The sequence below is a fragment of the Strongylocentrotus purpuratus genome, unplaced genomic scaffold, assembly GCF_000002235.5.
Source record: "Strongylocentrotus purpuratus isolate Spur 01 unplaced genomic scaffold, Spur_5.0 spur5_scaffold_5, whole genome shotgun sequence".
NCBI lineage: Eukaryota > Metazoa > Echinodermata > Echinoidea > Camarodonta > Strongylocentrotidae > Strongylocentrotus > Strongylocentrotus purpuratus.
In genome coordinates, this window is record NW_022145611.1 from 40,190,755 (window position 1) to 40,200,254 (window position 9,500).

The following is a 9,500-nucleotide window of genomic DNA, read 5'->3' on the forward strand; positions in this document are numbered from 1 at the left end:
ATAATATATACTTGACCATGAGATGGATTTTCTTCAAGTAAAGGCTTGTTTACCTTATTTAAATTATGAACTTGTTGATTGCCAAGTTGTCCAAACGTATCGATTTTCTTGGTATTTTTCGTAACAGAAGTAGTGACTTTGTCTAAAATATGATGTTAAAGTGGTCTAAGATTAACACAAATCGTATATATGCATAATACCTAAGCACCTAAATCATCGGAAGCATTGCGGGAACTCTAAGAAAGACCGAATACCTACCATATATAGTGCCTGATATTATTATAATTGAATGACGAGGGCTGAACTCAACTAGAAAATAAATTATACAGCGCCCTCTATTGTCGATACGGTAAATAAAAAATGTACATATTCCAGTCAGTTATTAGCCTCTTGGCGATGGCCCTCGCGTTGTTGGAGTCCGTAATTCTGGCGAACGAAGCGACCCAGAGAAACCGAGCCCTAGGCTTGGTTTCTCTGGGTCGCTTCGCTCGCAAGAATTTACGCGAGGGCCATCGACAAGAGGCTAGTCATTTTATTAGGTTTTCTTCTCCGCAGTCCGCACAGACAGAAACAAGACAAAATTCATTACAGTTGCTACCAGCATGGGGAAAAGCCTGCTTACATATTTTTTCAATTCAGTGTTTAAGAAATCGAGCTCCAAGTAAAAACATTCTTATGTAATCTGCGCAGCTTTATATCTATAGTATAAGAAATGTTACAATTTCGGGATACATCGGGGAATTTGTTTCTTTTTTAGAACTTTTGAGATTTAATTTAATCATTCTGTAGAGTTCAGATGAGTGATGATAACAAAAGATGATTGCCAACGTACGTTCACTTATGAATATAGGTTCTGAATCGGGATTGTGGGATGGAGAAAGAAATAGGCTTCACGATTGAATAAAAAAGTATGGATATATCGAACACTGTATTGATTTTAAGTACTTTTATAAAACCTGAAGAGACACAAAGCCTGTATTCACTGATCACAATTAGCCTAACTTTGTCAAAATCAAGTGTTATTTTTTGTTATAAGTTTGCAAGTAACTTCAAAGAGAACAGTCCAACCGTTGCTATAGTCATTACAAGGCAACTGCTTGTACGTGTAAATGAGAAACCAATACAACTGGAAATGATAACTGTAATAATACTGAATTGCACTTACCTCTATTTGACTCTGGTATGTATGTTATCCTAATAGAATCTGTCCTTAGAAGTTCCTAACAGGTTGAAATATGTGATTATGAGCAAAGATATGATTCTGCACAATTTATATATCATTTCTATCTAAGCCACGCCCCCTGTTTTCTCATTGCCATGAATATAACGTGGGCAACCAATGGATAGCCAATCAGAGGCGCGCTTTCATGCCTAAAGCGAATGAAATATTGGACAATCATTGGCCAGTAATATTGTCCAATGGGTTTACAGTGCGTTAAAGCAGTGTTTTATTCCCTCTGGTTTATGATACTCGTGTGTGTAGGTATGTGTGTGTGTGTAGGTGCGATGGGGTGACCTTATTGATTCATTCATTCGTATAAAATGCATGGAGATAAATATAGGGATATGGGATGTCTGTGCCAAATACACAAACATGACCGCGACCCATTTATAGACATTGAAAAGGGATCATAACAGGGACACGTATACATGTATATTATACACTGTCGTCAGAGGTTCTGGTTAAACTATGGGCAAGAGGTGTCTCCACTATTTGCTAAGAAAATAGGAGTATTGGAGTCACTAGTTAAACCAGTACCTCAAATGGAAGGCATGGCATATATATTTTATATCCTGCAACATTTTTTTAAACATTTTTTTTAAAGAATTTATTTACTGAATTGTGTTGAGAAAGCTATCCGTTGTCTGTTTGAGCTATGGCAGCCAGCCTATTACTATAATGCAGTGTACTTGTTTGTATATATTGATATTGGTCAAAAATGCATTTTTTTTTTCAAACTCCCCCAAAATACCCACAAATACTAATTCTACTACCATACATAATAATGATGATAATAGCACCTTTTCAGAGCAACCTAAAAATAGTTGAAAGTTCTGGTACAGAGCACGAAAAAGGGATAGTTTCACTATGAATTTGAGAGCGTGAGAAAATTTACTATTTGGCGTGGTATAGGAAATTCCGGAATCCACGTTTTCCACCTATCACCGATATTTCTGGGATCTAAATTTCTTCAAAGTTTGGAGTGCAACAAGCGCGCAAGCAAAATCTCCAGTTTGAAGTTTCTTCAGCCGGTATGGTGCACATAGCCATCGGAAGAGTTCCGGCGCCGCGTGCGCGTAGGATAGCTCATTGAGAAAAAAACAGCTGAAAAAACATAGTTCGACAAATTGGCTGCAGACTATCCCCGTATTCACCTGTTAAATGTTGAAGCATTGTTGAAACTTAATGAAGGAAGTGACAGCAAAAACACGAAGAAACAGATCAGGTACGGACCTTCTTTCAGGATTTTTGTAAGGAAATAAAAGCCGATTTTGATGATGATCTTGTGGATAACGAAGCCAGTTAGACCTCCTTCTCTCGCAGAGCTACGCTGGAGCTCGGAATCGAAACGGTGAATACTTACAGCAAGAAAACAATACAGGCCTTGTAATAGTTTTTTAAATAGTGAGATGCTCATGAGGGATATAAAACAGATAAACAATGCATTTCTTTGCTCTAGCAACTATGAGCTGTCAGAAGCATAATTATTAACTTTTCCTCGAGGTAATTTTGATATAAATTCACCCTCGGGAAAGTAACGGGGGGGGGGGGGGGGGGGGGGGTCTCGAAATTTCAAAATTTGACATTTTTCTTCGTTGGGGGGGGGGGGGGGGGTAAGGTCACCTTTTTTAGGTTAACCGTGGGTATAATTTTTTTTTTTTTTTTTTTTTTTTTTAATAATTAAAAAAAAAAAAAAAAAAAAAAGGGGGGGGGGGGGTTTGGTTTTTTTTTAGGGGGGTTTACACACATAAAAATACCAAAGGGGGGGGGGGGTTTGAACCCCCAAACCCCCCCCCCCCCCTGCGTACGCCCCTGTATACAATCATATACTTAAGTATAAAATTATTTAACAAAAACACAACAAACAATGATTCTCTGTACAAGACGAAAGTATTTCAAATAATTTCAACCTTAAGCCCTTCTTTTCAAGTAATTATTTTATTTGACGTTGAATACGGGTACAAACAAATGCGCATAATTATACCCCCGTGACTTAGCTCGGGGGTTGAACACGCGAGCCGTGCTCAACCCGGCAATTTTATGTCATATAAACGGGAGCTTAGTGATCCGCGAGCCGTGTAAAACCCGCCATTTTGCATCCGCCAGAATGGCGGTTTTAAACCGCGAGCTCAGTGTGCTCAACACAGTAATTTATGTCATCTAACGAGATCACTGATGTATAGGTTAATGACCTACGCACATTGGAGTGGCAAATTCCGCTGATTGTGACGTCATTGTGACCCTCGGGCCATGTTAAACTGGCCCTTTTTTGTCCGTATAAACGCGGTCACGGTTGCCCTCTTCTTATTCAACACTGCTTGATGATTCAACCACCGAGCCGGGTCACTGTGTAAACACGGTAAAAAGGTGAGGGTGCGCGTGTTTGCGTGTGTATGTGTGTGTGTAATGAAAACAATTATTCTAATATATATGATATACATATCATGAAAAGATGTTCATTGTTCCAGCCCAATGGAAGCGATCATTGAATGGTAATCTCAGGATAGTCACATGTTCAGTATCATGATAAAGTCATGACATACCGAGCTTTCATATATTTCGTCTCTTTTCCTCTGTTTCGACCTATTACATCGATTTTAGTTTTGACATTATCCGCAGCTGAAATATCTATTCTATACTTTACCATACAACATGTAAAAGTCCGTAAATTCCGTGTCAAGCAATTGTTTTAATTGGTGTGGGTCCGCCACTGATGCATTATGTTTATATTTCGAAGCATAATGTGAATGAAACCGTGGGGTATTGAAAAACAAAAGAAAACTTTAAATTGGTTGTAAAGTAATAGCTAGACCACCTTTTTCCACAAATGTCAATAGCTTATTATACCTTTTCAATAGTAAATTTGTGTGTCTAACCTATCACATGGGTCAGATGATTGCATTGCAATCAACCTAGAAGCTCAAATACTAAGTTTTAGATGCTTACATTTGTTTTTATGATGTGCAATTTACAAATATGTAGTATTTATAAATTTGGTGTTTTCTTGATGACTGTGTCGCCGATTATCAAACATGGTATCGGCAATGTTGGTCACATCCACAAACATAATTTAAAAAAAAACGAGCAGGTTATGATAGCTAAGATTACTAGATGAAATATTTATATCATTTTATATGACTCATATTTTGCTTTTTAATATTTTGTGTCAATCGTTACATTTCTTTTTTGTGGTTCACAGAAGCTGATGTCAATTTTTTTACGATTCAATTTTGATGAAAAAAGCCATTTCTTTTTGGTAGAGTAATATCCTCATATCCCTGTATCTTTCAGAGTTTTGCTATTCTTGACATGCTTGATGAGCTCTTGACATTTCCTGTACGACTATAATTGAACATGAGTCCCACGACATGCCGGCCTTGATTGGACGTTTTTAATGCATCTTCAAGACGTTCATCCTGTCACTGATCGGTCGTCTACACTGAGTCTTCAAGATGACAAAGACGTTCATTCTGTGACTGATCGGACGTCAATTAGGTCAAACAAAATGTACATGGGCATCAATATTAACTTGACAATATGTTGGTCTCATAGGCTGTCAGCTACATGACCTCTCGGTCTCTTTGGTCATATTGGGGTCATCCCAGTAGACAGACAGCCCATAAGACCAACAAAGAATGTCAGTCTTGTCGTGCGTCAGTCTGGTGAACCCTCGAAACGTTGTCAGAAGGTCCACGAGACTTACATTGTCGGTCTAATGGTTTGTCAGTTAAGTGAGCCCTCAAAAAAGATGTCAAAAGGCCTGTGAGACTGACATTGTTGGTCTTGTGGGCTGTCATCCCTGAGACCAATTATACTCTAGGATCACGTAATTGTTCACATTAGTAGATATAGTTAGAAAATTTGGTTTCACTATTCTAAAGAAATAAGTTCACGTTAACTATGATTAATGACACCTCAATCCAAAATTTATTCAGAACATTAAAAGGAAAATGATTTGACAATACATTATTACGTAACAAATCGATGTATATTTGAGATTATGTACATCCATTGCAAAGAACACAATGTGAAAGCTCTAGTAATTTCAGCATTATGACATATTATTAAATAGTGTACAACCTGAAAATGAAATACACTCTTCCCTATAGTTAAATCTTCATCAAATTATTAAGAAAATAGCTCTGCATCAACAACATCAAAACATCATACTTTTTTGTACAGATAAGCAGCTTTTTAACAGAGAACAAAGTCAAAGTTGAGACAAAACAATCAAGGTGATAGAGCATACCATAGAAATGTTAGGAAATTACATAACAATTTTTACACTGCAGTCATGTGAGTCTTTTGTTAACACTAAACATGGTGCAATCTTCTTAAGGTGCATGCAAATAGAATCCGTAACTATACAATACGAGACTACAACTTTCTAGTATATGGTATAGTAAGTTAGTTTGTAGGCATATTTCATATTTCTCTTCTTAGAGGGACCAATGAACTAAATTCACGACCAGTTGGTATTCCGCTAACCTCGCAGGCTTGGACAAATAATTGCTCTTTTTTTTTGTACAGTGCTGTAATAGTTAAAAAGTATAATTATTCTTACTCGCGTTGAATGGAGAAAACAAATGGAAAATATGTTTGTTTCTTTTTGTCAATGTCTTCCTTTATGTATCAATAACGATTACAGATGTAAAGTGCTTAAAACAGTTTTGAGTACCATAGCCCTGAACACGGCCAGCTCATAATGTGTGCAAAATCTCACCTTTGCCCCCCCCCCCCCCCCAAAAAAAAAAAAAAAAAAAAAACACGATAAGTTCATGTAGGGCAATATGAGTAGACTATCACAATATTTGTGTTCATCTTATCAGGTTTCTCATTTAAATATTATGTATGGAGCTTCCTCCCCATTCCAAGACTACAAAATACATTTCCATTCCCACCTTTTAAACAGTTTCTTCAGGCAATGAATACAATTCATTCATAAGTGTTCTACCTGTGTATTGGTTGATAAAACGAATATTTTTTTTGCTTGTGAGTAGTTTTTCATACCTTTCAGGTCTACATCAACATACTGGCAATCATCAGTTTATTGATACATACACTACATTTTGATTAGAGAAAACACATCATGGAAACAAGCTTTAGAAGCCTGATACCCAGGTCATTTGTGTCATTCAAATGTAATGTAAATGTAAATGTAATTAGAATATTAAACAGTGTTCTATCAGATTTATTAAAACTCTCTTAAAAAATAAATGTCATATTGTTTTATCCTATTCTCTATTTATCAAATAATTTCCACTCGTCTATATTACATTTGGTAAGGTCACAAAATCTACAGCAAAGTTGAAAACTTCAAGAAACTATTTATCAGTTTTAATGTCTTTTTCTGCATTTTAAGGGTTTTGTTCGCTTGACAATCTTTATGTTTCATCTTTTTGACAGATTTAACTTGTCCAATTAAATCATCAAATGTTATTTTTCCTGAAAAATGCTAATCTCGCTATGTGTTTTCAGGAATAACTTCATGCAGAAAATTCAGGACGGATTTTAAGACATTTTGAATGTAAAAAGTACATTAAAGCCATTCTAAACTTTTCTATTAATAAATATGTACAATATTATAGAAGAAAAATTACCAGAGCTAAAATTGAGAAAACTTCAATTATTTTCAATTGAATGTTTTATTCAATCAATAGTTATTTGTAAAACACAAGTCTGTTACTTACTTTTGCAAACACTGATGGTTTAGAATTAAAATTTGACTGTGAATTGAATAGGCAAATTTGTGCCTGTTATAATAAATGTTAAAATAGAAACAGCTTTTGAAATTTGAATTTATTTAGGTTCTATAAGTGATGAGCATGATGACCACTGAGAAAAGAGATGTCAGCCATGTCACACAGCTACAAGTGAGACCCTCAGAGCTGGATTTGTTGTCGTTGCAATTTGACTCAGTACAACAGGATGTGCAACTGGTAACGTTATTAGCCATAGTGCAGTAAGGTCCACCACCTTTATGCAAGTTTTCACATGGCTCATCTGTGCATTCACGCGACACAACCGTGTGTGATGAGTTCTCATAATGATCAGTCTGCAAGAAATGAAGAGAGTTTTTATTATGACTATGTAACTTGATCTTTCATATTCAGTTCTGTAGAATTTTCATTTCAACATTTGATTTCTTGAAAATATGAATCGCACGGCTCTTTCCTTTATCTAGTTAACTAATGTTTTTGTCCATTGGTTTTTATAGACATCCCACTAAAAAAATTGTTCTCTTGCTTTGTAATGTATTTCATTATTTTTTTTCTTTGATAAGAAAAATTAAAGCAAAAGAGAGAAGAAAAAATTAAAACCAAAAAAAATGGACAAAACTATCATTTACTCCGAGTATATGAGGACAAAATAAATAAACAGATGAGACACAACATAATCTTAGGTGAAAATTAATGTTTACTTTGTATAAATTTATGTCTTCTGTTTCACAACATCAATTTAGAGATATATCCTCATTGTATTTTCTGTTATATTACCAAACTATAAACACATGCCAGATCAACCCTGTGAAGAAAAATATATATTTCAAAGTATTTGAATACCCAACAACGCTGTTCTTCATAGCATGTAACACTTGATACTCCAGAACCGCTTGCAAGGTCATCAGCAGTAGAGCAAACATCCGATATGGAGTTAGTCGAACAAGAATAACATTGAAGAGTCTGCAAGGAAAATTTAAATGCACATAGTATAAGTTTCAATTGTATTGAAAGAATGGATTATCTAATTATCTTATATTAGGATTAGTGGTCAGCATTTATCGCTAAAAATGCACAAATACTATCCCTCCCATGTTCCACATCAAAGGTGAACCCAAACCACATTAATATGGGATTGTGTTTATAGTGACAAAAAGATGTAAACAGAAAAATTGTACAATATTTTCTAAGCAATGAATTTCTGTTTTTCTTCAGAACAAAATGCTTTCGTTCAGAATATCAATCAAATTTATTCTGTAGGCAACAAGTCATTGCGTTAAGCACGGAGGAGAAAGTTCTTTCATAACAAATCTCTTTCATAGACCTTCCTAACAAAGAAGTATACATTTTTAGATCATTATATAGTAAACACAAATACATAGCCACACATAACATGTACAATTATTGAGAAAGCCTCTCCCCATCAAGCTTTAAAGGTGAAATTCAAAGAAGATCACAAATATGTCAACTAATGTATCACTAGAAACTGGTAAGCTAACAGATGGCCATCGGACAAGTTTTAGGTCGACTACATATCGGGTGATTTATACAAATACAAATACAACCACCTCCATAGCAGCTGGGATATATGTCGCCCAAGCAGACGACACACATAGAGAATGAACATATTGTGGCGTAACCGGGCTCTGCCGGGGTAGCGTTCTGCCTTGCAGTCTCTCAAAACCCGGTTCACGCTCTCGACAATCAATTATATCTCTCTGTGGGCTCTCACAAAAGTATATCGTGTAAGAATTAAGGTGGACAGCTCTCATTTTACTCACTCCCGCAATCACTGAATGTCTGACAGGACTAAAGAAACAACACTTGCACAGTATCTGCAGTTCAAGTAACTTTACTCGTTCCTGGTAACGGACCTGTCGCAACGACAGCCCGACGCTGACTCACAGATCACAACTATATAGAACCTGCCCCAACGGCAGCTAAGCGCTGACTCACTAACATCTCTCGATGTCCACATATATATTTCACAATTAACTATAATGCCCTCTATGTCTCACTAAATTACTGGGCTAGTTATGCTACAATATTATTAATTGCAAAGCTATTACTTCTCTAATTATAATGAGTTTAGTGTATAAAAATGCAATAGCATGTCGAACCATTCAAAAGGGTATATGACCCGATTCTGATAACTAAAATCTTTTGCTTGTAAATACACAGGATAAGGGTTAATTAACAATCAAAGAAACCAGACTTTCAAGTTTAAAAGCCCCGGAATGATATTAAGGACGGCATTTGTTCCCTCTTGAAACGCCGAACATACCCCGGTGTGTGCAGCTGAATATACAATGGCGCCTTGTTTTGTTTACAAGCGACAGATTCCTTTATTTTTGTATCGCTGCATTTGTCATCAAAATAAAACCATGTGCGGGGTTTAGAGTGAGGCAATAGATTTTACATTTAGCCTGACGGTAGTGAAGTAAGAGAAAGAACTCAAGAGAAGATGAAAACACAGGCACTGGAAATGTGTGAGATGTCTCGATCATGGGACATCGTCTGCTTGTGCAAATCATGTCCATACTGTGATCTCACACATC

At 36.1% G+C, this 9,500-nt stretch overlaps 1 long non-coding RNA gene across 1 annotated transcript; it reads right to left on the reverse strand.

Moving 5' to 3' along the window:
* Nucleotides 1–7,234: 7,234 nt before the first annotated feature.
* Nucleotides 7,235–8,890, reverse strand: LOC105437173. The gene is made up of 3 exons (XR_970505.2): nucleotides 8,724–8,890; nucleotides 7,786–7,905; nucleotides 7,235–7,277 (listed from the first exon to the last, which is right to left on the reverse strand). It is a non-coding gene; the product is annotated as an uncharacterized LOC105437173 (long non-coding RNA).
* Nucleotides 8,891–9,500: the final 610 nt, after the last annotated feature.